This window comes from Hippopotamus amphibius, chromosome 1, assembly GCF_030028045.1.
Source record: "Hippopotamus amphibius kiboko isolate mHipAmp2 chromosome 1, mHipAmp2.hap2, whole genome shotgun sequence".
NCBI classification, from domain to species: Eukaryota; Metazoa; Chordata; class Mammalia; order Artiodactyla; family Hippopotamidae; genus Hippopotamus; species Hippopotamus amphibius.
The window spans coordinates 218,480,033-218,506,802 of NC_080186.1; the positions used below are offsets into that span (position 1 = coordinate 218,480,033).

Here is a 26,770-nt window from a genome sequence, read left to right on the forward strand (position 1 = left end):
AGATTGAGGCTCTGAAATTGTCTCTGTTGTTCTAGCATTGAAAGGACACATGACTTTGAGACTTTGGCTAGCAAATCTTTGTCAACACTATCCTGATAATTATATAATTTATTTGTCCTATTTCAAATACAAAATTCATCCTAGGTCTCAAACAGGACTTTGCTTTGGAATCAGGATTGACTTCAACCAGTGCTCAAATTAAGTGGAAGATTCTCCAATAAATACCCTCTTCACATGGTTCACAGTAGAAACAGTTTTCAAATTAGTGGCAAACTATTTGATTTCAGAAATAGCTCACTCAGGCTACCCCATGAAAATCAATGAGCCAGAAATAGAGGTTATGTTAGTGATTCCATATATTGAGTTAGATATGCATCTAAAAGGTACAATAATATTTAAAAGAAGTTTCTAGCATCCACCTTGGGCTTAGAAGCAAAAGATACTCCAAAAGGGGAAGAAAATTATTTAAAATACATTAGTTTGTTTTCTGCCTGCAATGTCATTATGAACATTTGTTTTAATAAATTTATTTGTTTATTTATTGGCTATGTTGGGTCTTTTTTGCTGAGCGCAGGCTTTCTTTAGTTGCAGTGAGTGGGGGCTACTCTTCGTAGTGGTGCACAGGCTCCTCATTGCCGTGGCTTCTCTTGCTGCGGAACATGGGCTCTAGGCGTGTGGGCTTCAGTAGTTGCAGCGCGTGGGCTCAATAGTTGTGGCTCACGGGCTCTAAAGCACAGGCTCAGTAGCTGTGGCGCACGGGCTTAGTTGCTCCATGGCATGTGGGATCTTCCTGGAGCAGGGATCAAACCCGTGTCCCCTGCATTGGCAGGAGTATTCTTAACCACTGCACCACCTAGGAAGCCCTCACTATGAATATTTTATTAGCTTACATTGCCATTGTATCTTTCTAAAAAGTATGTATTATTTGAAATCATAGAGAGGACCCCAACCTCTGCTAGGAAGTGTGAGATATAAAATTTACACATATATGTAAAAGCCAAAGACCTTCAAAGGCAACATCAACTGTAAAACTGAGACAAAACTAATTGATTATGTAAATGTAAACACAATTAACTTACTTCTTTCCTGATAATAGATATTAGCTCAGGTTTCTTCTGGACCACATAAGAATTTTTTTTTAACGTGTAAATTTTAGTGTTCTATGTAATTACAATATAACTTAGCAAAATATTTTCAGCTGTATCAGGAAAATTGTTTATTTGTATGAACAAAATAATAATAATAATATACTTCGAGCTTCTTTAAAGAGAAACTTGGTATAGAATTGCAAAAGATGAAAATACCACTGACAAGGAAAGCATTGCAAGCTTTTTAACAAGTGGCGATAAAAACAAAACAAAACAAAATAAAACTGTGTCCCAAAGGCTGGAGTGTCTCAGCCATCTATAGAAAGAGTAAACTATATTTGAAAAGCATTGTTTGGTATAATGAATAATTTGTAAATGTGTCTTTGTCATGCTCACAATAAATCTAGATAAACTGATGATTTGGTTAGGCTAGCCAGAGTAATGCCAGGCATGTGAAGATGCTCAGGGAAATAGTAAGATAGCAAGTATGTGCCCCCAGGGAAACAGAAAGCAGTGGATGAAACACTAGTGCTGGGTCCAGCTCCACACAAGGCGGGTACCGCACTAGATTCTTCCCTCCACAGGCATTACTTCATTTAACTTTCACAGCAAGCCTTAACTATAGGTATTCTTCCTTTTTCTCTCATTCTGAGTTTTACTCTTAGTCTTATGTGACATTTGGAGAGGTTAAGACTTGAAGACTAATACAACTAACGAGTGGCTTCAGCAGGATTTGAACCAGGTCTCTTGGACTCCAAAGTCTGTGTGCTTTCTGCTCTTTCCATGTTATCTTCTCATTCGTTCATTCGGTGTGTTTTTGTTGTACACTTAGAGGCACTATAGAGTCTGTGCAGGACTGGAGGCTGAGTTTGCAGGGAGGGGAAGCCCTCAGCCAGCATGCCGGGAATGTGGACTTCCACCCACAGCACTGAGGGGAACATGTGGCATCGTGAACTTCAGTGACGGCCTTTCTCCCAGGACCTCTTTGCTGGTCATTCCTGGGGTCCCTGTCAGATGCTCACCAGATTCACCCCAAAGCTGCCTCCCCGCGTCCCTGTTTCTGTGGCTGCTCCCATCATCCTACCTGTCTACCGGAGCCAGGGCTCCTCCCTTTTCTAGCCCGGGGCACATTTATTCGCCTGAGGTTGCCTCCCATCTGTCTAGATGGACAGAGGAAAGAGGCTTTGAGAACTGAGATGTCTTTTCATTTGTTTGTTATCACTGCCTGGCAACATTGCCTCTCTTCAGTGAAAATTCTTCATCCCTCTTACCTGTACTCAAAGGATGCAAAGCTGGGAGCTAGGGGTGGAGAATGGGAAAATGCTCAAACCAAAATTTTCAACTTGAGCCTTCAAGTTTACTGATGATTCCAGGGCTCGAATATGGGAGGAAAGCTTTCCTGTCTCACCCTGATTGGTGTGCTGTTGTAAGCTGGGCAGGACTCCCATTCACCTCACCCAGCACACTTTGGGCCTAAAAGAGCTTCAGGTGTGTGAGAATCAGCCCTCCTCTTGCTTAAAGGCTGCGGGGCCAAACTCAACCCTGGTTGGGCTGGAGGCTCCTTTCCTACCATTCGATGCAGCGTGGGCCCAGAATAAAGATTTATTGTCCTAATTCAGAACTGGCATTTGTCTTTGACAAGTTAACTGTATTTGCAGAGAAGTTGTGGGCCCTTTCTCTTCCAAAGCCCTCCTAGAAAAAGGCCTCATATCTCATACTACCAACAAGTCTTATGTATTCAAAAGCTAGTTGGAGGGGTCTTTGCATCCCCCCTGACTAAAGCAGTGAGTCTCTATGAGCAACTTAGGTGCTGAGGGAAAAAAATAGGATCCCAAGTTCCCCTACCTCTCCCTTTGCTTTTCCATAATTGAAACTTCAAATTTTCTCAGATTGTACGATTAAACTACATACTCTCTGGGGGAGGGGAAATGATCATTTTTAATTACTTATAGGCACATAGTTTAGAGGAATAGAATGTCATGTCTGGTTTCGAAAATGTGTTCAAGAGGCTTTTATTTTTTGCCTTTGTAACAGAGAGTGTGTGAGCTCCTTTATTTTTGACTCACTTTCTAGAAGGTCTGCTCCCTTCTTAGTCCTCGGATTGCATTTTAGCTTCTGTCTGAAGTCAACAATGTCTCCTTAAAAACAACAAGTCAAGTGTTTTCCATGGGTGCGGAGTTGGCAAGGGGGCCTGAAAGCCAGAGTGGTTCTCTAAAAAATGAAGCACGTCCAGAGTTTCCTGGTTGGAGTCCTTCTATGGAAATTCTGGCTCCACTCTCTCTACATCTGTTGGAGGACAATTTATAGCAGTCAGTAAGGCAGCCAGTAAAGGATTCGGGTTTTCTCTCTCCCATGCACATAGCATGATTACTTGGATTAACTGAAGAATAATTTTTTTCCACTTGGTCAAACTTGAACACACAAGAAAATCAAACAAATGGGGGAAAAAGATCAGTGACAAGTCAACAAAGAAAAATAACCTTCAGGTGGCAGGTTGGCAGGCTGCCCTGTTCCAGACACCAAATCAGGAGGGACCAACCAGGTGGCATCCACCAGGCTGTTCCTAAAAATGGGATGATCTAAAGAGTAAGGTTTTGGTCTTGGGGTCTGACTTTCTTTAAGCTGCAGTGGAGTCATAGTTGGAGTAGGGCTGGAAGATGGCTTTTGGTTCTTTACTATGTGTCCATTATGATTCCACTTTGGCATCAATGCTCAATACCCAACCAACTCAGAATGTACCAGCAGAGTCTGCCCCAAGACGCCCCACTTATATGTCCTACAAGTCCTTTTGGATATTAAGCAAAAGTTCATATGACATTATGTAATGTATCACTGTCCTTTTCCATTGGGCTAGAGAGAGAAATGTTTCTCTCTGAAAGTCTATTCATCTGAATCAAATAAAATGGCATCTATCCAGAGGCCATTGTCTCATAAGCTGAGCCATGTGGCACACTACTGAGAAGCCAGAAGTAGAGTTTTTACTACCTAAAAATTCCTATCTTGTAGCACATGCACTGAACTACATGAGCTGAGTCATGGGCTAGACCCTTGCCCCCTTGTCCCACATGAACTGATTTAGTCATGTTGTAAATTTAATTCTATTTAAAGTTTTATTGGTTTGGAAGGTGCGATGAGGACCAGGAAAAGAGAGCAGACTGAAGGAGACAGGTAGGCATTATCTGCCAGGAAATAAGCTTCATGAGGGCAAAGACTTGGTCTGTTTGCTCACTGCTGAAGTCCCAGGACCTAGAAGAGTCCTAGGCATGGAGGAGGTGCTAAGTAAATACCTGTTGACTTAAATAATGAGAGCAACAGAAAGCACTGGCTTTTAGGGACCATCTAAGGAATGGTAGAAGAAGGGAGAACAAAAAGAGAAAGGGAAGAGGCGGAGGGGACCTCATGAAGCACACTGATCTAAGAACAGTTTAAGTAGCATCCAAAAATTCTAGATACTTTGAAAGTTCTTGAGAACATCATTATTTTACAGCATAAATGAGGATGATGATGATAGGTTGGCTGTTTATCACGATAACCATAATCATCAAGACATCAAAATAAATACAAATTAAAATGCATTCATTATCCTCCTTTCAAGGCACAGAAAAAATACAAAACACCTGAAAAATATTTTCCAAAAATATGATTGTGATTGTTTTGTTTTAAATTTTTTAAATTTAAGATTTTCTAAATTTTACATTTCTGCAATCACAAATGTAGAATACAACTTAGCCCGATGACCACAGATTAGCAAAGTTGATAGAAAAGTTGTTGTGTTAGCAAAGGCACCCAGCACACGTCACTCTGCTCACATCCTCTTCTTATAGCTAGAAGGATCACATCCTCTAACACCCATACTCCCCTGGGATTTTGTAGATGCACCTCGACTTAATGTGACTGCCTCTGAGAGCGGTGGACAGCACTGTGCCCCCCGTGGGACTGAAACTTTCTCTGAACTTTACTTGTATAGAGCAGCTTCCTGATTTTTTTTTTAACCAATGTGGGAAATCACGTGGCTTCAAACCCCAGAAGTGGGGAAATCTACCCAGAGTTAAGTCACAGGTTTGGCTGGTTTTATGATTGCTTTGGGCTTGGCTTTGTCTGAGAAACGCTGAAATTTTTTAAAGGAATTTTGAGAGAAAAATTTTAATGTTAAAAAAAAACCTATGAATGATTTTGAACCTCTGAAAAGAGTAAGCAGAAATCAGAATCGAAGCAAAACCCAGGATCCTTCACAGAACACAGAGGAGCAAACACCACATGTGTGTATTCTTCTTGGTCTACAACAAGCCTCTCTGTTGGTTCTCTTTTGGAAGGTCAACCAACAGTTGGGTGTTTCATAGAGAGTCATGGGGCAAAGTGAAGGAAAAAGTGGTATTAAAAAGAAATTTCCTGAATAGCACGTTTGAATTGTCCCTATATATACTTACTTATAACCTAAAAATATCCTTTGGGAAATCTTAGCAATCAAGTGTTTATTTAATGGTCTGAAATTGAAATAAAAGAATGAGTGAGCTGGAGGACTCCTGTGGGTCCACGGTCCAGCCTCTCTCGGCTTCAGTGTTTCCATGATGGGGAGGAGCAGAGTGGAGACTAATTCCCAGGAAGCTAATGTGTAGGAACCTGGGATGCTAGGACAAAAGGACAGAAGGGATTGCAGGGACCTTGGATGCGAGACCCTATCACCTAACCCTGAAAGCTAGAAGGGAAGGAGCAGACCCTAGGTGCCGGGAGCACAATCAGAATGGCTAGAGGTGTTGCAGGTCTCTGTTGCCCTGGTCTGCCAACACCTTCTTTCCTTGAGGGGGTTGGGTCAGGAGGTGTCTCTCATACTCCACATGGCCCTGGAGGGGGTGACTGCAGGTTCTTTCTGTCTTAGCCTGAGATCCACAGAAGCAGATCCTGAGACAAGGATTTGAGCACAAGCAGTTAGTTTGGGAGGCAAGACACTGGTAAGAGAGTGAGGACCTGAAACAAGAGAGGGAAGGAATGCAGCCAAAGCTCTGTCTTCAGGCTAGTGCCCTCGGTGCATGTGGAGTTGACACCTGCTGGGGGACTCCGGAGCAGCAGAAGGGCCAGGCTCAGGATTGGCCACGTGCAGGGCGAGAGGACTGGGGTCTTTATGCACTGACTCCCTGCTTGAGAGCAGATAGCAGGCACTTCTGGCCTACCTTGCACGCAGGCCAGACAAAGCCCTGAGGCAAAGAGAAACAGGGACCAACACTTAGATGTGTGGCAGGTGAGCACTGAAATGGACAAAGCCAAAGGGAAAGGGTGGGGGTACTAACAGCATCTGCTATACCTTCCCTCTTACCCTGCTAGAATCTAGGTCCATTAGAGCCCACATGACCGGTCTGGCTTGGGCACATGACCAGAGCAGGGCCAATGCAAGTCCTTCCCTGATTTCTGTACATGGAAAGATAGAGGCTCCCTTTCCACTGTGGTTGCTGAGTGAGGCCAGATCAGCCTAGAGTTGCCATTGAGGCCCCTTTCCTGGTCCCCTAGGAAATCTTATTTGCAGGAGGAAAGAAAGAGACCAATAGACAAGAGGAAGAGATGTAAAACGAGAGAGAGAGAGAGAAAGTCATATTATTTTCATTTGAACCTCTGGATCCAGCTTGACCTGAAGCTAGCCTCACTTCTGGACATCTTAAATATGAACCAATACATTCCTTTTGTTTTCTTGCTTTGGCCAGTTTTTACTTGTAACCAAAAGAGTTTGGCCTAATATAGGAATGGCTTTCCTCTGCCTTTTCCTCCCCCTGTAGCACACGTACACACAGGGGGTTTGGATATATCCCTGAAACATATACCTGGTAGAAAGCCGAGCTCATTGTCCCTGATGCCATCTGAGAGTGGTGAAACAGTGGACCCCAAATTGAAAATGGGGGTGTGTGGGGGGGTGGCCCTGTGACAAAGAGTGTCCCCAGCAAGGAAAAGCATGCCCCAGAAAGGAACCCAGAGAATACACGCTTCTATTCCACCCCTTTTTACAGAGTACATGCTTGAGAGCCAAAGCGGAAAAAAATAAACTCCAGTTCCATAATTGTGGAGAGAACAGAGCCTACACAGCCGGTTGCAGGGAACTCAGGAAGAGTAGATGGGGGCCTTGAGTCAGGCAGGAGGGCAGGGCAGGGCAGGGCTGGGGGCTCATGTGCTCGCTGCACGGATGCACATATGCAGTAGAGATTCAGGGCAGAGCCAAACATCTACAGGATGATACAGCTGAGAGGCCACCCAGGGTGTGCACAGCCCTGGGGCCTGGCTGGGCATTCGAGAGGCACACACCAGGTACTTGGTCCTTGGGAGCTGATACTGTGCTTATTGGTGGAGGACACCGGAGGGCAAGCCCTGGCAGGGAATACCAATGGTAAGACCAGCCTTGGCAGGACCATAGACAGAGGCTGAAGGGAGGGGTGAGTGCAGGGGGGTCAGGGTGCAGGGGGGGTCAGGGAGAGGTGAGTGCAGGGAGTGAATGCAGGGGGTGAGTGCAGGGGGTCCAGGTGCGCTGGAGCCAGTTCTTTCCAGCTCCCAAGAACCAAGTGCAAAATTTTCAGGAATGTTGTGAGACAATTGTTAAACGTGGCAATTACTGAAATCATTCGTTAACTAATGAGTTTATTAAAAGCAATAAGTACTCAAAACTTGCCCCGTGCTAATTATTTTCTGCGTCTGACTCTCAGCTATGTTCTTGAGGTTATCGGATTCTTTTGTGCCTCCATGGGAGGATACTGTAGAGCGGTGGACCTCTGCTCCTCTCCTCTTAACCCTGTGTTTGGTGACGTTGCATTGGTAGACGATAATCTGCCGGGATAAGAGTGAAAATGGCAAATGCAACAAATCAGGGCTTAACTTATTGTTTTGCTGATGTTTAGATTTAAGACTGCGATGAAAAATGCCAGTAAGGCAAGTTAAACTTAAAAGTGTGTCAGGTGTGTAGCCCTTGCATCGTGAAGAGCATCAAACATTGAGGGAATATTCTTCCGGCACCGGAAAGCTACAATCCGATTCAGCAAAGAGGTCACTCACGCACCGACCAGACATGTTGTTTTCCTTTCATCATACTCCGCAGAAACAAAGACGTCAGTCAGCATACATGTAAGAACTATTCTTGTTTGATCATTGCAACCATTGAACAAATTGGTGATAATTGTAGGCTGGCTACAGGTATGAAAGTCCAGCAAGAAACAAAAACCAGAAAGCACTCTGTGAGAATACATTGACTGTATGAATTTAGAAAACTGGAGTATTGTGTCTTTTAGTCTTCTTAAATTTTCGGCCACATATCCTTTATATCAGTAAAATTTAGAATAAACGTATGTGCGTGCGCACACGCACACATTGTTTCTGGAGAGCCAGTTGTTAACCCTCTACCATCACACCAGGGGGTTGGGACACATACCCTTCTCTATCTGGCTTGCCCGGAAAGCCAGCAAAAGGAAAGGAGTTTGCTGGAAAAGGGAGCTCCGTTTCTGCCCAGCATGAATTGTCTTTGTAAGACAAGAACATTGAGAGTATTTACAACACATGTATGAAGACCACAATAGGTGAGAGACCCCAGCAGATGCGGGACTAACTGCCGTAAAGGTTTGCCCACCCACATACACCTGCCTCATCCCCTGCATTCTTCCTTTGTGCTTTTAATTCAAGTCACATGTGTAACTCGAGAACTTATAAATTACACAAGGTCTTTCCAACAAAGTTAGTATGTAAATATAAAGTATAACATTAAATTCCCATCATTAATATTGAAAAGTAAGTCAATATTTGATTAAAAGCGCCTCTGGGGAATACGCCTTTCTGCCTGGTTTTATGCCTCGCAGACTTATTCAATTATTATTTAATTACCCGGTTAAATGTCACAGCTTACAAAGCAGGGATTATATTAATAATAACACGAGGTTTGTTTTAAACCAGCCCATACATTAGATAGAGCTGATTTTGTTTGACTGTCTCACAGAGCACAGAATTTACGTTATTCTTCTGCACCTGGTTTTGAATGAATTGATGCTGTTTAAGCTTCCCCCCCTCTCTTTTTAAAAATCATCCTCCTGTATTTGTCATATTTTTCCAGCCTCTCAGCTATTCTCCACCCCGCTTCTTCCCACCCCCACCCCTGCGCCCTGGGACTCTTATTTCCAGGGTAAATCAAATACCTGAACAAAGGATTGAGCCTGAAACACAGTAACAAAACCGAGATGCTGGGTCACAGAGGGCAATCTCGTTTCAAAAGAAGGTGGGGCCCCACGCAGAGCAGTTTCCGAGCCAACACCTTCCGACTCAATGGTCTGCTGCTTAATTCGTTGCTCTAAAGTTGCTATAGCAACTGTTCTATTGGAAGGATTTGTTCACCTAGATGGACTTTATTTCTCTGACGTTGGGAGAGGAGGACGAAGACAAAGTCTAATGAGAGGACTGAGTGACATGAGATCACTCCCCTTTTGGCTTCTCCATATTGGACCCACGTTTGGGGTATTTTGAGCATGGCCTTTTGTCAATCTGATGCGGAGCTGAGATGAGGGGAGGGAGAGCAGACCCGGGAGGGCTGGGGGGGAAGGCGGGAGGAACAGCTGAAACGAGGTGGGCCACGCACGCCTTTTGTCCTCCACCATCTGTGTGCTGTGGTTTTGGGATGGAGCCAGGGCAATGTCACCTGTATTGTGCCTCTCAGATCCGGGACCAGTCCTGCCTCAGACACAGGGGCCTCACGTGCAGTGACAGGGCCATAATAGCCAGGCAAATCAACTGCTTGAACATTTGGCTTTATGAATATGGAGCAAAATTCTTTCAATAAATTATGAAAATGACTCTAAGGGAACAGACATCTGAATCCCACTGCAAGCCTAGGGCCACTGATTTGTAATGCTAAGCATGATAATAGTGGTATAAATGAGGGATACGTTTCAAAATAGCTGGTGACCTTGGAAAACTGGTTGCACTAAAAGGAGTCCTAATTATAGGTGCTTATAAAGAACCCCAGTGCCTGGGATGTCCAGCCACAGAGCTCAGTGGAACACACATGAAACGTGTACCCAGACAATGCCTCTTCAGAGACTGAACATAAAAGTCAAAGTATGCAGCCTTGAAAAATGAGAATTTCCAAAGTACTTTAGAGCCTTTCAGGAAGTCAATTGACAAGAGATATCAAAATCCTTGACATTTTGAGTAACTTTTGACTCAACAGTTCCACCTCTAGCACTTTGTCCCAAGGTAATCATCACAGATACATAACATATGGTCTTCACAATGCAGAAAAAAAGTCAATTGCAGCACGTACGATCACTTACCTTCCTAAATGTGCAACCACAGGGAACTGGTTAAAATAAATTATGGTATATCCATGCAACAGAGTACCTTGTAGCCATTAAAAATGATGCTGAAGCATGTTTGATAAAATGGAAACAGCATTGATAATATGCTACTGAAGGAAAAAACAGGTTACAATAGAATACATATGGCCAATTCCATTTTTAAGAGCATATATACATTAAAAAAAACTGTTGAGATACAATAAAATGTTGGTGGCTGTTAATTCCATGGAGCAGAATTATAGGTGATTTTATTATTTTATTTTTTAGGCCTACTTATATGCTCTGGCTTTTCAACAATGAATACATTTTCCTGCTGTCCTAAAACAAAGAAAATGTATTCTTTTTACATTTCTGTCCATTAATCACTTATGTATTTCTTATGCCAGTGATTTTAGGAGAGGGGAATTCTGGCCAATGCTCCAGCCTCATGTGTCTTGATAAGCTTACATCCACTCTGGGAATTAATGGGACACAGATGTCCAGCTTCTCTTGAAAGCAGGGAGATGTGGTAGCAGCCCTCTACACCCTTAAGTCTTGGTTCTAAGACCTATTCAGGGACGCCTCTGTTTTCTCGAAGACCCAAATTGCTAGATGCAGACCCAAAAGACAGGAGTAGGGAGAAATTGGAAGTGTTTCTACAAACAGGGCAAAAAGTGTTATAAATGTAGCATGATTATAAAATAATAAGACTGGTTTTGCAGTTGACTCATAGAACACAACCTCTTCATTTTATAGTTAAACCTAACATGATATAGAAAGAGCCCACTGAAACCCTGGAGGGCTTGCTCTGGGCGCAGGAGGACCACCTGAGGACCATCTCCCTTCCCCTCTTCCTGGGCATCCCCAGGAGTCAGGAAAGTTACAAAGGATGCCTGTCCTCTTCTTGCATTTCTCTCTCACCCCATCATTGGCGATCAATCAGTCAATCAATTGGAGTTTGCACTAGACCTGGCCATTCCTGGCCATACTGAATCTTCCTGAGTCTCATGACAGAGGATCATATCTTTAACTTACCAGGTTTGCTCTCCACTGAGACAAACACAATGCCTAGAATCTAGAACATGTCTACAAATCAGGTATTTCAACACTTGCAAAAGGCAGTGCATTTATTGTGCAGTTCTTGGAATAAAAAGTCACATAATAGGTTTATCCTAACTTCCTACAATCCCTGAATAAGGAATAGGCTATATATCCAGTATTTTCAGTGGTTACTAATGTTTGTTACATGTGCTTGTATTAACCTTGGCAGTCCTTGCATGAACTTATTACATTAATAGAGTTAAACATGAATTTGATTTCAGAAAAAATATTCTATCCTTGGAAGAAGAGTATCATCACCTCCATGTAAACAATGTTCCTCTGCAAACAATGCCCTTTATTCTGGCAACGTGTCTTTCCTGCCATCTGCCTTGCAAAGCACTTGCCAGAGTTGCAATAATAATTGAGTTACAGAGGGAATTAGGTGTAATGGAGGGGAAGGAAATTGATTGCTTAATTTTTATTAACAGAAAGGGAGAAAATTGTGGTGTCCTGCTGTGAACCAAAATGAAACAAAAAGAAAGATACAGAGAGATGACTCCAGGTGGCAGGAACGTTCCTGAACAAATATTAGCAAACCTATGGGGAGGCTGAGGAGAGGCCAGTCATGCTGGTGGAGCAGAGCAAGTGGTCGGAAAGCAAGGGGACACAGCCAGGGGCTGAATGGATATGGCTCCACGCACCAAAAAAGGACACAGATGCTGAGAGACCACAGCTTCTGCTGGAAAGCATTGTTCACCTCTCACCGCATTTTGCTTGTCCGCGTGTCAAGGCTACACAACTTGGCCAGCTTGAAGTTAGAGCCTGGGGTATGTGCAAGTCTGTGTGCAGAATAAGTGACTTCTAATTCAATAAGTCTACAAATAATAAATGCTGGAGAGGGTGTGGATAAAAGGAAACCTTCCTACACTGATGGTGGGAATGTAACTTGGTGCAGCCACTATGGAGAACAGTCTGGAGGTTCCTTAAAAAACTGAAAATGGAGTTACCATAAGATCCAGCAATCCTACTCCTGGGTGTATAACCAGAAAATGACGAAAACTCTAATTCCAAAAGATACATGCACCCCAATGTTCATAGTGGCACTATTTCCAACAGCCAAGACATGGAAGCAAACTAAATGTCTATTGACAGATGAATGAATATAGAAGATGTGGTATATACTCGTGTATACAATGGAAAACTACTCAGCCTTAAAAAAGAATGAAATATTGCCATTTGCAGCCACATGGATGGACCTGGGGATTATCACACTAAGTTAAGTTAATCAGACTGAGAAAGACAAATATATGATATCACTCGTATGTGGAATTAAAAAAATAGTACAAATGAATTTAGTTACAAAACGTTTTCACAGACATGAAAAACAAACTTATGGGTTCCAAGGCATAAAGGGGAGGGGGAGGGAGAAATTAGGAGTGTGGGATTAACAGATACACACCACTATACATAAAATAAACAACAATGATTTACTGTATAGCACAGGGAACTATATTCAATATCTTGCAATAATCTATAATGGGAAAAAATCTGAAGCTGTGCACCTGAAACTCACACAATATTGTGAATCAACTGTAGTTAAATTTTTTAAAAAAGAAAAACACACAGACACTAAAAGAACCCCAATTCTTGCCCTGAAAGCCTATAACACTTCGGATGATTCATGGGGGTCATTCAGACCCCACCAGGACTAGCCTGCATCCTCTGAGCAATTAGGTCGTGGATGGTGGATTAGCATAAGGCTGCCTGAGCTGAGCTGTGTCCCCTTCTCATTCTAGAGGGAGACCCACTCCTCCTATCTGAGAAGTTAGTTTCCCTCCTCTCTCAGGGGCAGCAGCTGGGCCACGAATCGGCCGTAACTTCCTGGAACTAACTCTACTCTGCGTATCTGTTTCACTTGTTTGGTCTGCAGGCTGTGGGCTGGCTGTCAGGGGAGGGGAGCTCGGATGATAATATCATGGCATCATGGTAGGTAATGCATTCAGGCACTTTATGCTGTACACGCTGTCAGTTGCACACAGGATGCGGCAGCGTTCAGTTTCTCCTGCGAGAGATGCTCAGGCTGGGGAGTGGTGAGGAGACCCGGGGCATTGCATCCGCATTGCATCTGGCCCCCTGAACCCCCTCCTGGCCAGCGTCATGCTTCTGGGTAGCAAGTTCATGGGCTTTTTAACTGAGAACTCTAGCAAATGGATTCTCGCAATTGTGAGCAGACATGTTTGCTAAAGAAAAAGCCACAAATCATAGTGTTGCCTCCCTCAGAGAAAACAGGAAAGAAGGCATACAGCCACACTCTATACTAACCAATGGGAGTAATTAATTTTCATATGTTTAAATTATCATTTGGGGAGAATCTAACTGATAAAGTGAAACCCAGAATGCAGCAGGGTAGGTGATATTATCAGCCATAATATGAGTGGGAAGAAGTTAAATAAATTTGACACATCCATATGACAGACAAAAATGCTGCTTTTAAGTCTCTTTATAATATGTGAAGACATTCACGATACAAAATTAAGTTATAAAGAGGATTTAAATTGCTATATAATAGACTACATGAGAGAAAGTGAAAACCAAGATGGCTTTAAGAAAGGCTATCGAGATGTGAACAGAGACTAACTGGATGGTGGGATGGGTGTTTTTTAATTTTCCTCTTTATACATTTCTCATGATCCAATTTTGCCAAAATGATCTTATGTTAATAAGCGTCAGAAAACAAAATTTTAATGCCATTAGGTCAAAGAAATTTTATATCTGTTACCACTTTTGTGAAAATGTGTGGAGACCAGGGAAGAAAGGAAAAGTTAATTTATGAAATTGCGATAATTTAAAATACATATTTCTGCAGTGGCTGCACCAAGTTACATCCCCACCACCAGTGTAGGAGGGTTTCCTTATCCTCACAGCTACAGCCACTGCGGGAAACAGTATGGAGGTTTCTTAAAAAACTAAAAAAGAACCAATTAGTCGTTACTAGTTTTTTCACTTCCCACTGGCGAGAGGTGGGGGAGGGGCAACATAGGGGTGGGAGAGTGGGAGGCATAAGCTATTGGGTGCAAGACAGGCTACAAGGATGTACTGTCCAACACAGGGACTACAGCCAACATATTGTAATAACTGTAAATGGAGTGTAACCTTTGAAAATTGTATAAAAATTTTAAAAAATAATAAAGTTTGAAAAATCTCACAAAATAACATACATATTTCTGTTTCCAATAGTTGTATACATGGTTCAGAGAGTTATCAGGCATCCCGGAGCCTCAGTTTACATGCCCGTCCCCATGCTCTGCTATTATCAGATTCTCTGGCTCCTGTTGCTTTCATTCTGCTTTTCCAAACACAGCCGGGTATGTGATTGGGTATCTTCCAAACACTAACAACCTTTAGAACATCCTTTGTTTATGTAGTTGTTACTTGGAAGCTATGCCGTAACTTAAAATGCGTAGTTTAAAATGCTGGCCATTCCAGGTCGCCTACAGCCAATCTTTCCCTGAAATGTTTACTGCAGAGAACAACACGATTTGTGGTCACAGAGTCTTACCTCAGAATGTAATCTACAGGGCCCAAGATCCCCATCCTCCAACTGTGTCATGACACTTGAAGCGATCTGGACCATTCATTATAATGTTTTTAATTGTCTCAAAGACTTTTGGTTGTACCATGGTCTTCCCTGTGGGGCAGAGACTGGCAGGATTCTTGGCCATCAGAAGGCTCCCCACGATATGTTTAGCAGCATCTCAGGGCATGAACTGACCCCATAATTCCTTCTTACCTAGGCTTGTTAACACAGTTCTTGTCTGAAATACACTTGGCACTGTAGGCTTCCCAGTCCTCACTGACTTCAGCTGCCAATCCCAAGCATCCAGGGAGTTGAATTGATGACAGGGGTGATCATTCAGGAATCCTAACTACTCAGCAACCAAGGGTGAGGCTTTACCAAATACTTTTTCAAAATTAAGTCCTGTAGCTACTCGTAATAGCCCCCAAGTGGAAATCCCAATGTGCTTTAGCTGAAGAATGGAGAAATAAACTGCTGTATTCACACAATGGAATACTTGACAGCAGAGAGGAAGAATGACCTACAACTTCATGCACTGCCGTGGCCGAATCTCACAAACATGACGCCGAGCAGGAGAAATCAAACATAAAGAAGCACATGTGCGTTAATCTACTGTGTACTTGGAGTGCCCTTATAAAGTGCAAAGACAATCAAAACTGATCTATGGTGACAGAACTCAGGATGGTTGTCATCTTTGTGGACGGGAGGCAGAAAGGGGTTGCTGGGATGTTACTGATGTTCTGTTTTGCAGGCTGGGTGCTGATTAGGAGGAGAGTGTTCAGTTTGTTAACAAACAAAAGTCATCAAGCTGCATACTTAAGATGTGGGCACTTTTGCATATATATAATACTTTAATAAAAAGCTACTTGGGGGTGGGGGGTGGGGGGTGGGGGGGGACTTCCCTGGTGGCACAGTGGTTAAGAATTTGCCTGCCAATGCAGGGGACATGGGTTCGATCCCTGGTCTGGGAAGATCCCACATGCTATGGAGCAACTAAGCCCTTGTGCCACAACTACTGAGCCCATGTGCCATAACTACTGAAGCCGAGTCCCTAGAGCCCGTGCCCTGTAACAAGAGAAACCACCACAATGAGAAGCCCATGTGCTGCAATGAAGAGTAGCCCCTGCTTGCCACAATGAGAGAAAGCCCACGTGCAGCAATAAGGACCCAACACAGCCAATAAGTAAATTAAAAAAAAAAAAAATTTTTTTTAAAGAAAAAAAAAAAAAGCTACTTGGGGCAGTCAAGTGGTTAGGACTCCAAGCTCTCACTGCTGAGAGCCCAGGTTGGGAAACTAAGATCCCACAAGCCACGTGGTGCACTCCCCCCACCCCCAAAAAAGATAAAAGACTAGTCATAATGACAAACCAAGAGGGAAAAAAACTCTAATTTAAAAAAAAAAAAGAATTACATTTAAAAAAAAAAGACTACTTGGAAATAATGCAAAGACCTATGGAAAAATCTAAAATTGAGAAAGCAGAGACTGGACCAGAGGAGGTACAACAAATTGGTGCACTTGGCCGCTACTCTGCGGGGTTTTTCTACAGTTCATCGGGGGGAGGGAGGGGCATAGTGGATAATGGGGGGGTCCTTTCCAAAGAAGAGCAGCAGCTGCATTTGCAGGCTCCTTTTCTCCTCCAGCACTGAGGCAGAGTTTACCACCCCTCAAGTGACCTCAAACAGGAGCCTGAGGCTACTTCCAGAGGTGAGCACCCGCGAGAATGAACAGACACCTACAGGCCCTGCGTTAGGACGGCGACCATCCATAAGACAAGACTGTGGTCTCTCCGGGGCTGCAGGGGTTGACTGCTGGGTAAGCATCGGTCCCTGCTGTCAGTACTTTCCCTCCTGGTTTTGTGCCAGCTTTGCCACTTACGATCTTTGTGGTCTTGAGAAAGGCATTTCTCCAGTTGTCTGGTTTTCTCTAAGATGGTGATGATAATAGGCGTGCTGGACACACAAGGTACTCAACTCTCAAGATACTCAAACAGTAGTGTTCCTGCTGCTATTACCATCCTCATTCACGTTTCCCATCAGAAACAGATTTTTCCAGCCCGAATAGCCAAGTATTTGGCCGTATGGGAGAGCTGGCTGTTGGGAGGCCAGGGAAATTGGAGTCTACCCCACTTCGCAGGGAGCCATGAGGGAAAAAGACCCAGCCTTAAATCTCTGCACAATTACCCAGAGACTTCTCCCTCAGAGTTCAGAGCGCAGGGAAAGCAGCGTTGGAGACAATGACCCCAGATTCACAAATCACTTTCCGGAGCTTCTGCCTTATGGAGATATTTGTGAGAAACAGCGGCACATTTCCACATGCGGCTCCCAGAGACAACCCCTGGCACTGTTGGGGCGCACACAGCTGAGCCCAGGAGGGTAGAACTGAGCCGCTGACACTCTTGGAGAACAGTTGGGTGATTATACTACAGTACATGTGCCTGAGAGGAGAATGGAGCGACGCCTTTGCTGAAAAGAGCCCTTGGAGCCGAATTCTGGGCCAAGCAGTCGTGCCATGAGCTCACTGTCTTTGGCAACCATCAGACACGCGGCTCCAAGGGCAGCAGCTGCCAGGGAGCTTTGCAGGAAGCAGCACCACCCACAGCATCTGGATAAAGCCAAGAGGGTCAGGGTGGGCCCAGGACGGGATGCTCAGCCTCCATGCAGCCAAGACACCCTCTGACTGTTTGCCTTGCTCTTCCTTTGGATCTAAAGATGCCTCACTCAACTGTCACTTGCTGTTGGGTCAAATCTTGCATAATATTACTTAATTACAAAGAAAATTCTAAAATTAAATTTTCTTCTAATTTAATAAGAGTTTAGGGTCATCACAAGAGGCTACCGCCTCTCAACAAAAGCTTGAACCCTGGAGTGTTCGCGTTGGAAGGGAACATGGAGATTGTTCCTATCTGATCCTGCATCATATAGATGTGGGAATGAGGGTTGGAAATTTACCGATTCTTTGTACCCAGTCACAGAGCAGTGAAGGCAGAGGAATGACTAAAAGCCAAAGCATCCCTGTTCTTGTCACTGAAGCAGATACAGGGAATGGACTGGAGAACTCGAGGTATGGGAGGGGGCGGGGGGTGAAGGGGAAACTGAGAAGAAGCGGGAGAGTAGTACAGACATATATATACTACCAACTGTAAAATAGTCAGTGGGAAGTTGTTGTATAACAAAGGGAGTCCAACTCGAGGATGGAAGATGCCTTAGAGGACTGGGGCAGGGAGGGTGGGGGGGAATCGAGGGGGGGGCGTCAAGGAAGGGAGGGAATATGGGGATATGTGTATAAAAACAGTTGATTGAACCTGGTGTACCCCCCAAAAAAATAAAATAAAATAAAATAAAAAAAAAAAGAAAATCAAAAAAAAAAAAAAAAAAAAAAAAAAGCCAAAGCAGATGACTGGTCTGGTTTTTGCTCTCTGATCCCCACTGCTTCTTTCTCAGTTAACAAATAAAATGCCTGCGAAGAAAACATCGTTCTAGGGAGAATAAGTCTTCAGTGTAAATGAAACCGCCAAGTGTGGGGGGCACAGGAGAAACAGAGCTGGCTCAGCCACTGCCTTTCAGCCTGGTTGGGGCACAGTATTTCCCCTCTTGGTGCCTCCACTGGAAAGCCAATATGCCCTTGAACCGTAGAGGAATAACTCGAGGATTAATAAGCTAACGCAGAGGGCGCTGAGCGCTGCAGCGTGGTGTGTGGCTTGGTAACTGAGCTGAATCAACATCAGCAGACACTGCAACCGCAGAACACGAACCCTGATGAGATAATTTCCTTCTTCAACCAAGAAGGTCCTCCGACCTAACAAAAAGCTATATATCCCTCTTGGAGACAGCGCAGTCCACAAAAATGCTATAGTACTTAGAAAATTTGTAGTGACTCTGTACACACTTACATTCCTTCTCCACGCCCACTCCACCGTCTTATTCAGAAGAGCATGTCATGTTTATTAAGCCCTGTTTTGTGTCAGGCACTGCCCTCAGGGATTTACATGCCTTATCTCATCTAATCTGCCCAACAGCCCTGTTAGGGAGGTAGTATTTTTACCACCATGGTACAAATCACAGTGCAGGGTCAGAAAAGGGTAGGCAACTTCCTGAGGTCATAGAGCTGCTAAGTGGTGCTACCTGAAGGCAACCTTGTGTGATGCCATGAATTTCTTTCTTTTTTTTTTCAAATCAAAATGAAGCCAACCACGAAGGGACTTGAACCCTCAATCTTCTGATCCGAAGTCAGATGCCTTATCCATTAGGCCACGTGGTCACAGCACAGCTTGCAGTGATTAGGTGCGGCCTCCTTGGAGGTGGTGGTGCTGTTGACTCCAGCCAGAGAGGACAGGGGGCATTCCAAGTCCAACCAGGATTTTCCACTGCCTGCTGTCCTGTTCCCTCCCATGACCGGCAGTGTGATGGAACTGAAGCACCACTGCATGAAACTCCTCAGCAGGGGGATGGCCACCAGGCAGAAAGGCTGAGGCCCCCATTTCAACAGCAGGGGTTTGCAAATGGCCTTCAGGCTTTTATATTTTAAAAAAGCTGAATGGGAGATCAAGAGGAGAGATCAACTAAATAAAACAATGACACCACACGAGGAAGTGGGAAGCTCAGGAGTTTTGAAATTCATATCCTGTTTAAAATCAATGTACTTTAAGCATATTTCATGGTATTAAAGTTATACGACAGAAAATTCAATCACTCTTGTGGACAATTGAATGAAAAGAATACAAACACAGCATAGTCCCTGAGCAAACATTCCCCACATGGTGTGGTTCCTGGGGAAACAATAAAAATAATCCAATTTAGATATGCAGGGTTCACCTTCCCCTGCCTGTGATTAGTGCTGCTACAATGGAGGAAGTAGAGAAAGAAAACCGGATAAACTGCCAACATAGAATTACATCTAGTCCCCAGTGAGGACCCGTTCTCTCTCTTATCTGCAATTTCCAAATCCCTTCCCTTATTATAGATATTTATCCTCCCTGCTAAGGTCTCTCACAACTAACCATGGGATTCTTTCTCCATTTTCATTCCATAACCTAGTGCACGAAGGTGGGGCTCAAGATATATTTGTTGATCGATCTGACCTGTTTGTGTTTGTTTGTTTGTTAATTCATAAGAGGGCTCTGTTCAGGAATAGCGGCTGAGGCCCAAAGCTGAAAACAAGAGACTCCAAGGACCCCTACGTTCTGGTGAGAGATCTCAGATAGGCGGGTCCCTCCCTGCAGCCTTTATCCACAGCAAGTAGAGCAAGCCCTTCTAACGCCAGTCAAGAATCCCTCCACAGCCCATGTAAAGAGATTGGGAAGAGAGTTACTGGAAACCTAAATCTGGGGGGGTGGGGGAATGGGTGTTTGACAGAGACATAATTTCTCTTCCTTAACCCAAGTGGGGAGTGGGGATGCCCCAAGGGAATTATTCGTAAAGATTTTGGAGTACCTACTAGAAGGGGTGACTGGCACGCTGTGTCCCAGATCGGACATGGGCTTAGCCGATGGGCTGAATGCCCGGCCCCAGGGCTATCACGAGAGCCATGGCGAAGTGGGAGGAGGGGCATCGGTGGCGCTCTCTGCACTCCCACGTGTGGAGTTCCTGGGGGTCTCGTGGACACAGAGGAAGGGACCTGGACTTGACCTGCATTGCCAGCTTCTCCCCTGAGAGGGCTACGTGCTGCCCAGGGTGTTCCAGCAGCAGCAGGTTGATGGGCAGGCCGCTGTGTTGAGAGAGGAAGGAGGTGGACACGGTCAAGCTGGAGCTAGACCTTTCACGTCATAGGAGGCCGCACAGGCTTCTGCTGAACTCCACGTGCAGCTCTACCACTGAGCCATGGCCTCTGGGCATCGGTCACGGAGGGGATTGGTGATGAACCAGTTGTTTTGCTTCCACTTCAACTGCGGTGTATTACAATCCAATTGATCTCGGGTGGCCTTGGCCCACAGCGGCTTGAAGCAGGGTTTCAGCTCCCGGTGATTGATGGAGGTCAGGTCGCAGCGGTGAGAGCACAGAATCCTAGACACTAGACCTGTGGTCAGTGACAAGGCCTGGCCCTACAGCTTTGCAGAAAAGAATTCCCACAAAGATGGAAAATAGTGAAACAAGTGAAGTATTTATTCGGAAAAAAAAGAGCAGAATACGTGTGGATAGACACATGGGCAGACTCAGAGAAAGGGTCGCACCCTTGTGGCAGTTTGAATATGGGACATTTCTTCCATGTTTCCTTTGACCACTCGTTTTGATTTGCCTGATTCAATGTCTATATTTGGTGTATCTCAGGATTTTCCCACGTGTGTGTGTGCATCTCTTAGCCAAGATGGATTCCACCGAAGAGGCCTATGGGTAGGTTTGGCCACTTGGCATCACTCCCCTTTTGACCTCCAACGGGCTTTCTGGGCATATGTAGTCTGGATAGGTCTGCTGACTTGGAGAATGAGGAATATGTGGTCTCTTATCTTCTATCTGGGCAGGACACCGTCTCCTCTCCCAATTGTGTTGTTACTCCTGTCTCAGAGTATCGGTCCACAGGGAATGAACTCAGACCGTTTGCCCTGGGGGCCATCTCCTGCCTCACAGTTATGACACTAACTACCAGACACAGCATCAGAAACCTCAGGTTTAAGGGCCTGGTCTCCAACAAGACTGTCCTGACTTCAGATACCAGCTGCATGTGGAGTCCCTGGGCCACCTATAATTTTGACTGACTGGCTGCAAATTTGGGGGTTCCCACAACCCCCCCAGTTCAATAATTCACTAGAACGACTCATGGAACTCAAGGAAGAACTGTACTTAAGACTATAGTTTTGTTACAAAGGATACACGTAGTGTGAGGTCTGGGAGGAGACAGAACTTGTCTGCCGTCTCCTCACAGAGTCAGGATACTCCACCCTACCAGCGCATCAGTGTGTTCACCAACCAGGAAGCTCCACTGAGCACTGGTGTCCAGAATTTCTACTGGGGCTTCATTGGATGGACATAGCTGATTAAATCACTGGCCACATGATTTAGCTCAATCTCCAGCTCCTCCACGGAAGTCAGGACAGCTGAGAGTTCCAGCTCTCTAACCCTGTGCTTGGTCTTTTTGGGGGACCAGCCTCCACCCTGAAGGGACCTAGGAATCCACAAGTCACCTCATTAGCATAACAAACACATTCCTATCACTCGGGAAATTCCAAGGGCTTTTGAAGCTCTGTGCCAGGAACTAGGAGCATTGGATAAATTCCGCATTAACCAGGGATAACCAGAGAAGCAGCCACAACGGAGCTCACAGAGCTAATTAGCAAGACATTGAAAAAAACGCTACCCTCTTCCCTGCCCCCAAGTCAGAACCAGAACCTTTTCAAGGGAGGAGAGTGTAGTCTGTAAAAAGAGAAGACCACTCACCTCTCTGCTCCAAGCCTCTTAAGCCACAAGACTTGTCTGGATTGGAGAAGTGAAAGAGCTCTGAATCAGACAGAGACTGAAATTCCACACTGGACCAAACTAAATTTTGATAACTGAAAAGGACCTAAAAGCTATGAGATGTTCTCAAGATGCATTAAGTGATGGGAAAGTAGGGTTTGACAGTATGCTTGAAAGCATGGGCTAGAAAAATAAAATTGCTTCCTGTTTAAAGCACACCGAGCTTAACACTCACTTACAGCGATTTATAGCCACTAGGATGGCTAATATAAAAACGATGGAAAATATCATGTTGACAAGGATGTGGATCCACCGGAATTCTCATACACTTCTGAGGAGTGTAAACTCCTGCAACCACTTTGGAAAAAGGTTTGGTAACATCTATTAAAGTTAAGTATAAGCACACCATATGACCCACCCAATTCTACCCATAGGGATGTACTCAACAGAAATTCATTCATATGTTTATCAGAAGAAAGGAACTATCATGTTCACAGCAACACTAGTCATAATAACCCCAAACTGAAGATCATCCAAATGGCCATCAACAGTAGAATGGATAAAGATAAGTTGTGGAATATTTGCAACTGGGATACTATACAGCAATGAGAATAAGTAATCCCAAACTACACGCAACAATGTGGATGGATCTCACAAACACAATATTGGTATAGAGATCAGTCTTGGAGGATGGAGATAATGTCTCCCTTTGGAGCAAGGGGAAGATTTGTTTGCAGCCCACTACCATGATCCAGGTTTCCTAAGCTCAAGATCCCTTTCCTGCAAAACAACCCACTGCATGTGCAGGTATAGCCTGGCCCTCCTCCTGTCACCGCCATGGGACTTGGGGCTCAGGGAACTGACACAAGAAAATGACAATAGTCTAGCTCTAGCTATTGATGTAAGTAATAAAATGTCCTATGTCTCTGATCCAAGAGTCTCTGTCAGCAACCATGAAACCGACAGCCTAACTTGATAGCTTGTAAATAGAGTACAGTCTCAGACTCATCACAGTTCTTAACGTCCTCATGCTTCCATGTGCATATATTTGAAAAATAGTACTCCTGAGGGTGCATCTATTAATTTAATCTATAGACAATACTGGGGAAAGTACCTATGGAGTTGCAAAAACCCCAACTTGTCAGCCTTCTCTCTTCTGGCCGAGGTATACCCATGCACTTTCAATTTTCTCTGTGCATCAATTCCTTAAAAGTTTGGTAGTGTCATTTGCTTTCATCAGATCAACCCCAGGTAAGGCCTGCACAGCCAAGCTACCGTTCACCCCACTGCCCCTTTCACATGGCTGAAATTGACTGGCTTCAGTCTCCTTCTTTAATTAAGCTTATCAAACTAAAGTTATATTTAATCTCTCCTTTCACTGTACAAGTTCCTCCTTTTCAGCTTTCTGCAGAAAGGCTCACTGGGTCCTTTCCCAATGAGACTTCTTGTTGTTTGGAATGATGTTTACTGGGCTTTTGCAGGCTGCCACTTTATTCTCCCCTTCAGCTGACCACACATCACTAGTGTCTTCCTGATCAATTTTAACATTCAGTCATGTGTTGGTATTTCCTTATGAGGCTTTCAAAGAACAAAGAGCATTCATCACATTTCACATGATACCTGGTGCAATTGTACCAGTGTAAAGCAGTTGATGTTTTCCCCACCCCTGACACTTATTTTGTTGATGACCCTTTTTTTCTATACTACTTCCTAACAGCAATGTTTCAGATTATTTTTAAGGTGTCTTACTGGGTTACTGAGGTTATTTTCCATATAATTTTTTCTATTCCAACTATAATTCCACTCTTGAATTTTCCACCACTCAAGAAAGATAATATCAGAATGGTGTCTTAGTTTCCCCTCAATAAAAAAATGAGTCATTAATCTAATTATATTTCACATGAACGGGCCTAACACTTCTGAAATGGTTTGGGGTTGAACAGTTTCTTTGCCTGAGTCAGATAAACACAATTCTTTCCTTTAACAGCCTTTTTCAATAAAAGATAAAGACAATGTAATTGCTGTGTTTTAGACATAAGTTACACCCTTCATGTGTTCAAGAAACATGTACTTACAGAATTACAAATAATAACAGACTTCTAGAGAAGGTATGATCCTTCCTCTTACCTACCATCTCAGTAGCATCTCACTTATACCTATTTCACGACCCCCACGCATTTGGAATTCTCCCTTCAGGAAGTGAGCTTAATTAGCTGGTGGGCCTAAGAGACCTGGCTGTAGCGCATGGCAGGGCTCAGGCAAGCTGAGTCTGAGCTGAGCTCTGGAGTCCTGCAGTCAGTGTGGTGGACTAATTTATACTCAAGGGTAAAAATTAAGTCTAGTTCTTGGTAGCTGGCCAGACTATTGCACAGAGTTAAAGCTGGGGATGCAGACTGCAGAGCTGAAATATGCTTAATGTGTTCTTCCTCTTCACGCTACGGTAAGGAAATTGCTTCCGGGACCTCTCACTTGCGTATTCATCTCCACTGCACTTATCATGTGACTTTTTTTAGCGAAAGCTACATTCACGAAAACAGGGATAAGTGATTATCGAGTTTGCAGACCAAATTAATAGATACTTATTTCTCCACTCAATCACATGCCAATATTCTATCAATATTCTATGTCTCTCATTTCTCTATAAGCTTCATCTTTAACCAAAGTTGATAGTAATCAGCTTTTACTATAACCTCACATCAATTTCCAAGTCAACAAGCTGCATCTCAAAATAACCAAGCATCCATCCTGAAAGAAGAGTGGAAGAATTTTCTTCTCTCATGCTTCTCTCAGTCTTTCTTGTGTCTGAGTTTCTGGTGTCCAACATCTCCTGCATATTTTCTTTTCCTCTCCATGTGCACTTGAGTTCCAGGAGGGCCCTGTAAGGTGTCTTTGTTGGAAAGTCCTATGGACACCAAGGAGCATCATTAAAGTCAGGCTCGGTCAATTTGTATCATGAGGAGGCAGAGTACCTGTACTAGCATGATGTTATGATGCCCCTGTCATGGTCCCTGACACCATTACAGCAGCGCTGTGGTTTGTTATCTGGTTCCTCAGCTGGTAGTGTAACTGGTTGGAACCTTTTGTCTTGTGTAGATTCTTTGTCAACTCTGGACAGCTATAGTACCTACTGAGAGAGACTCCGTAGCTAAAGCCAATGTCTAGGAGCTGACAATGAAAACATCGTCCTTGACAATGAAAACATCACAAATTGGAAACAACAAAGGAATACGCTTGCATATCTGGGTGGAACAAAGTGTTTAAAATAACAAAGGAATTACCTTATTTCTCCATTAGGGGACGAGATACCTACCAAAAATATTCCTACTAAATGGATTTAACTCATTTGAAAGAAAAATAAAAGGGCATCAAAATGGTCACTTGATTGCTACCCCTGATATGCTCTTGAAAAGTATTTTCAGGAACAGAAAAAAAAAATCAGTGAGTATTGTTAAGCCAACAGATATGCTGTGAATAAGTAGGAGAATTTTTGACTAGTTATGAGAAAGTATATCACTAAGTGGAAGATCATATACTAATAAGGGTTGCAGAGTGAGAGTTTCATTTTCCATCCCTGGAGATACTGAGAAATGCTGATGAACTAATTTAAATGCCATAGCTCAGGAATTCTATCTGCCCTGGAATACAAAGTCTATAAATATTTCTTGAATAAATCTGGACTGGAGAAGCAAACAGATGTCATCAATTACGACAGCAAATCACAACTACCTATCTCCCCAGGGACTCACTTCCACACCAGACTTTTTGCCTTGGCCCCCAGATTCTCATTGAGAAGGGACAGCAAGGTCTGCCCCTCACCTGAGTTTTGCACAATGGAAAGAAGAGGCGATTCTAAAGAATTGTTTGAGGAGCAATAGTAGTAAGATTTGAACACAAAAAAGATAGAGAAGAAGCAAATGCAGAGGAGATACCTGGATCCTCTCGTGGCAGGGCTGGCTGTGAGTCTCGTCTGCATCAGTTTTAGTTGGAGAGAAAGGAGTTCGGGATCAAATGCTGACTCTTGTCATGCCAGGAAGGTGAATCTTGGCAAACTCTGGGCATCGACTTTTGTTTTTAGCTCCAAGTTCTACTGAAATCACGTGTCAGCTTGACCTAAGTGCAGTAAGTCATATCCCCGGGGTTTTGTCATCCTTCTGTTATGTGGACTAATTCTAGGATGTAATTAGTGGCTGCCTTATGAGTTATAACTGGACATATTGCATAGTTTTAGCCATTTTACTCAAATCAGGGTTATGAAGCAAGTATAAATAACACCTCTTTGCTTACAAGTGTGTTTTTAGTTATTTATTCATGATGAAGATGGGTTTGCATAGTGATTCAGGTACACTTTCTAACCACTCCTTTCCTTATAATAAGCAGTTTACTTAGGCACG

The 26,770-nt window shown here is 43.8% G+C and overlaps 1 non-coding gene across 1 annotated transcript; it reads right to left on the bottom strand.

The window, feature by feature from the left end:
• Window positions 1-19,178: 19,178 nt before the first annotated feature.
• TRNAR-UCG (transfer RNA arginine (anticodon UCG)) lies at window positions 19,179-19,251 on the bottom strand. Its single transcript has one exon. It is a non-coding gene; the product is annotated as a tRNA-Arg (tRNA).
• Between the last annotated feature and the right edge of the window lie 7,519 nt (window positions 19,252-26,770).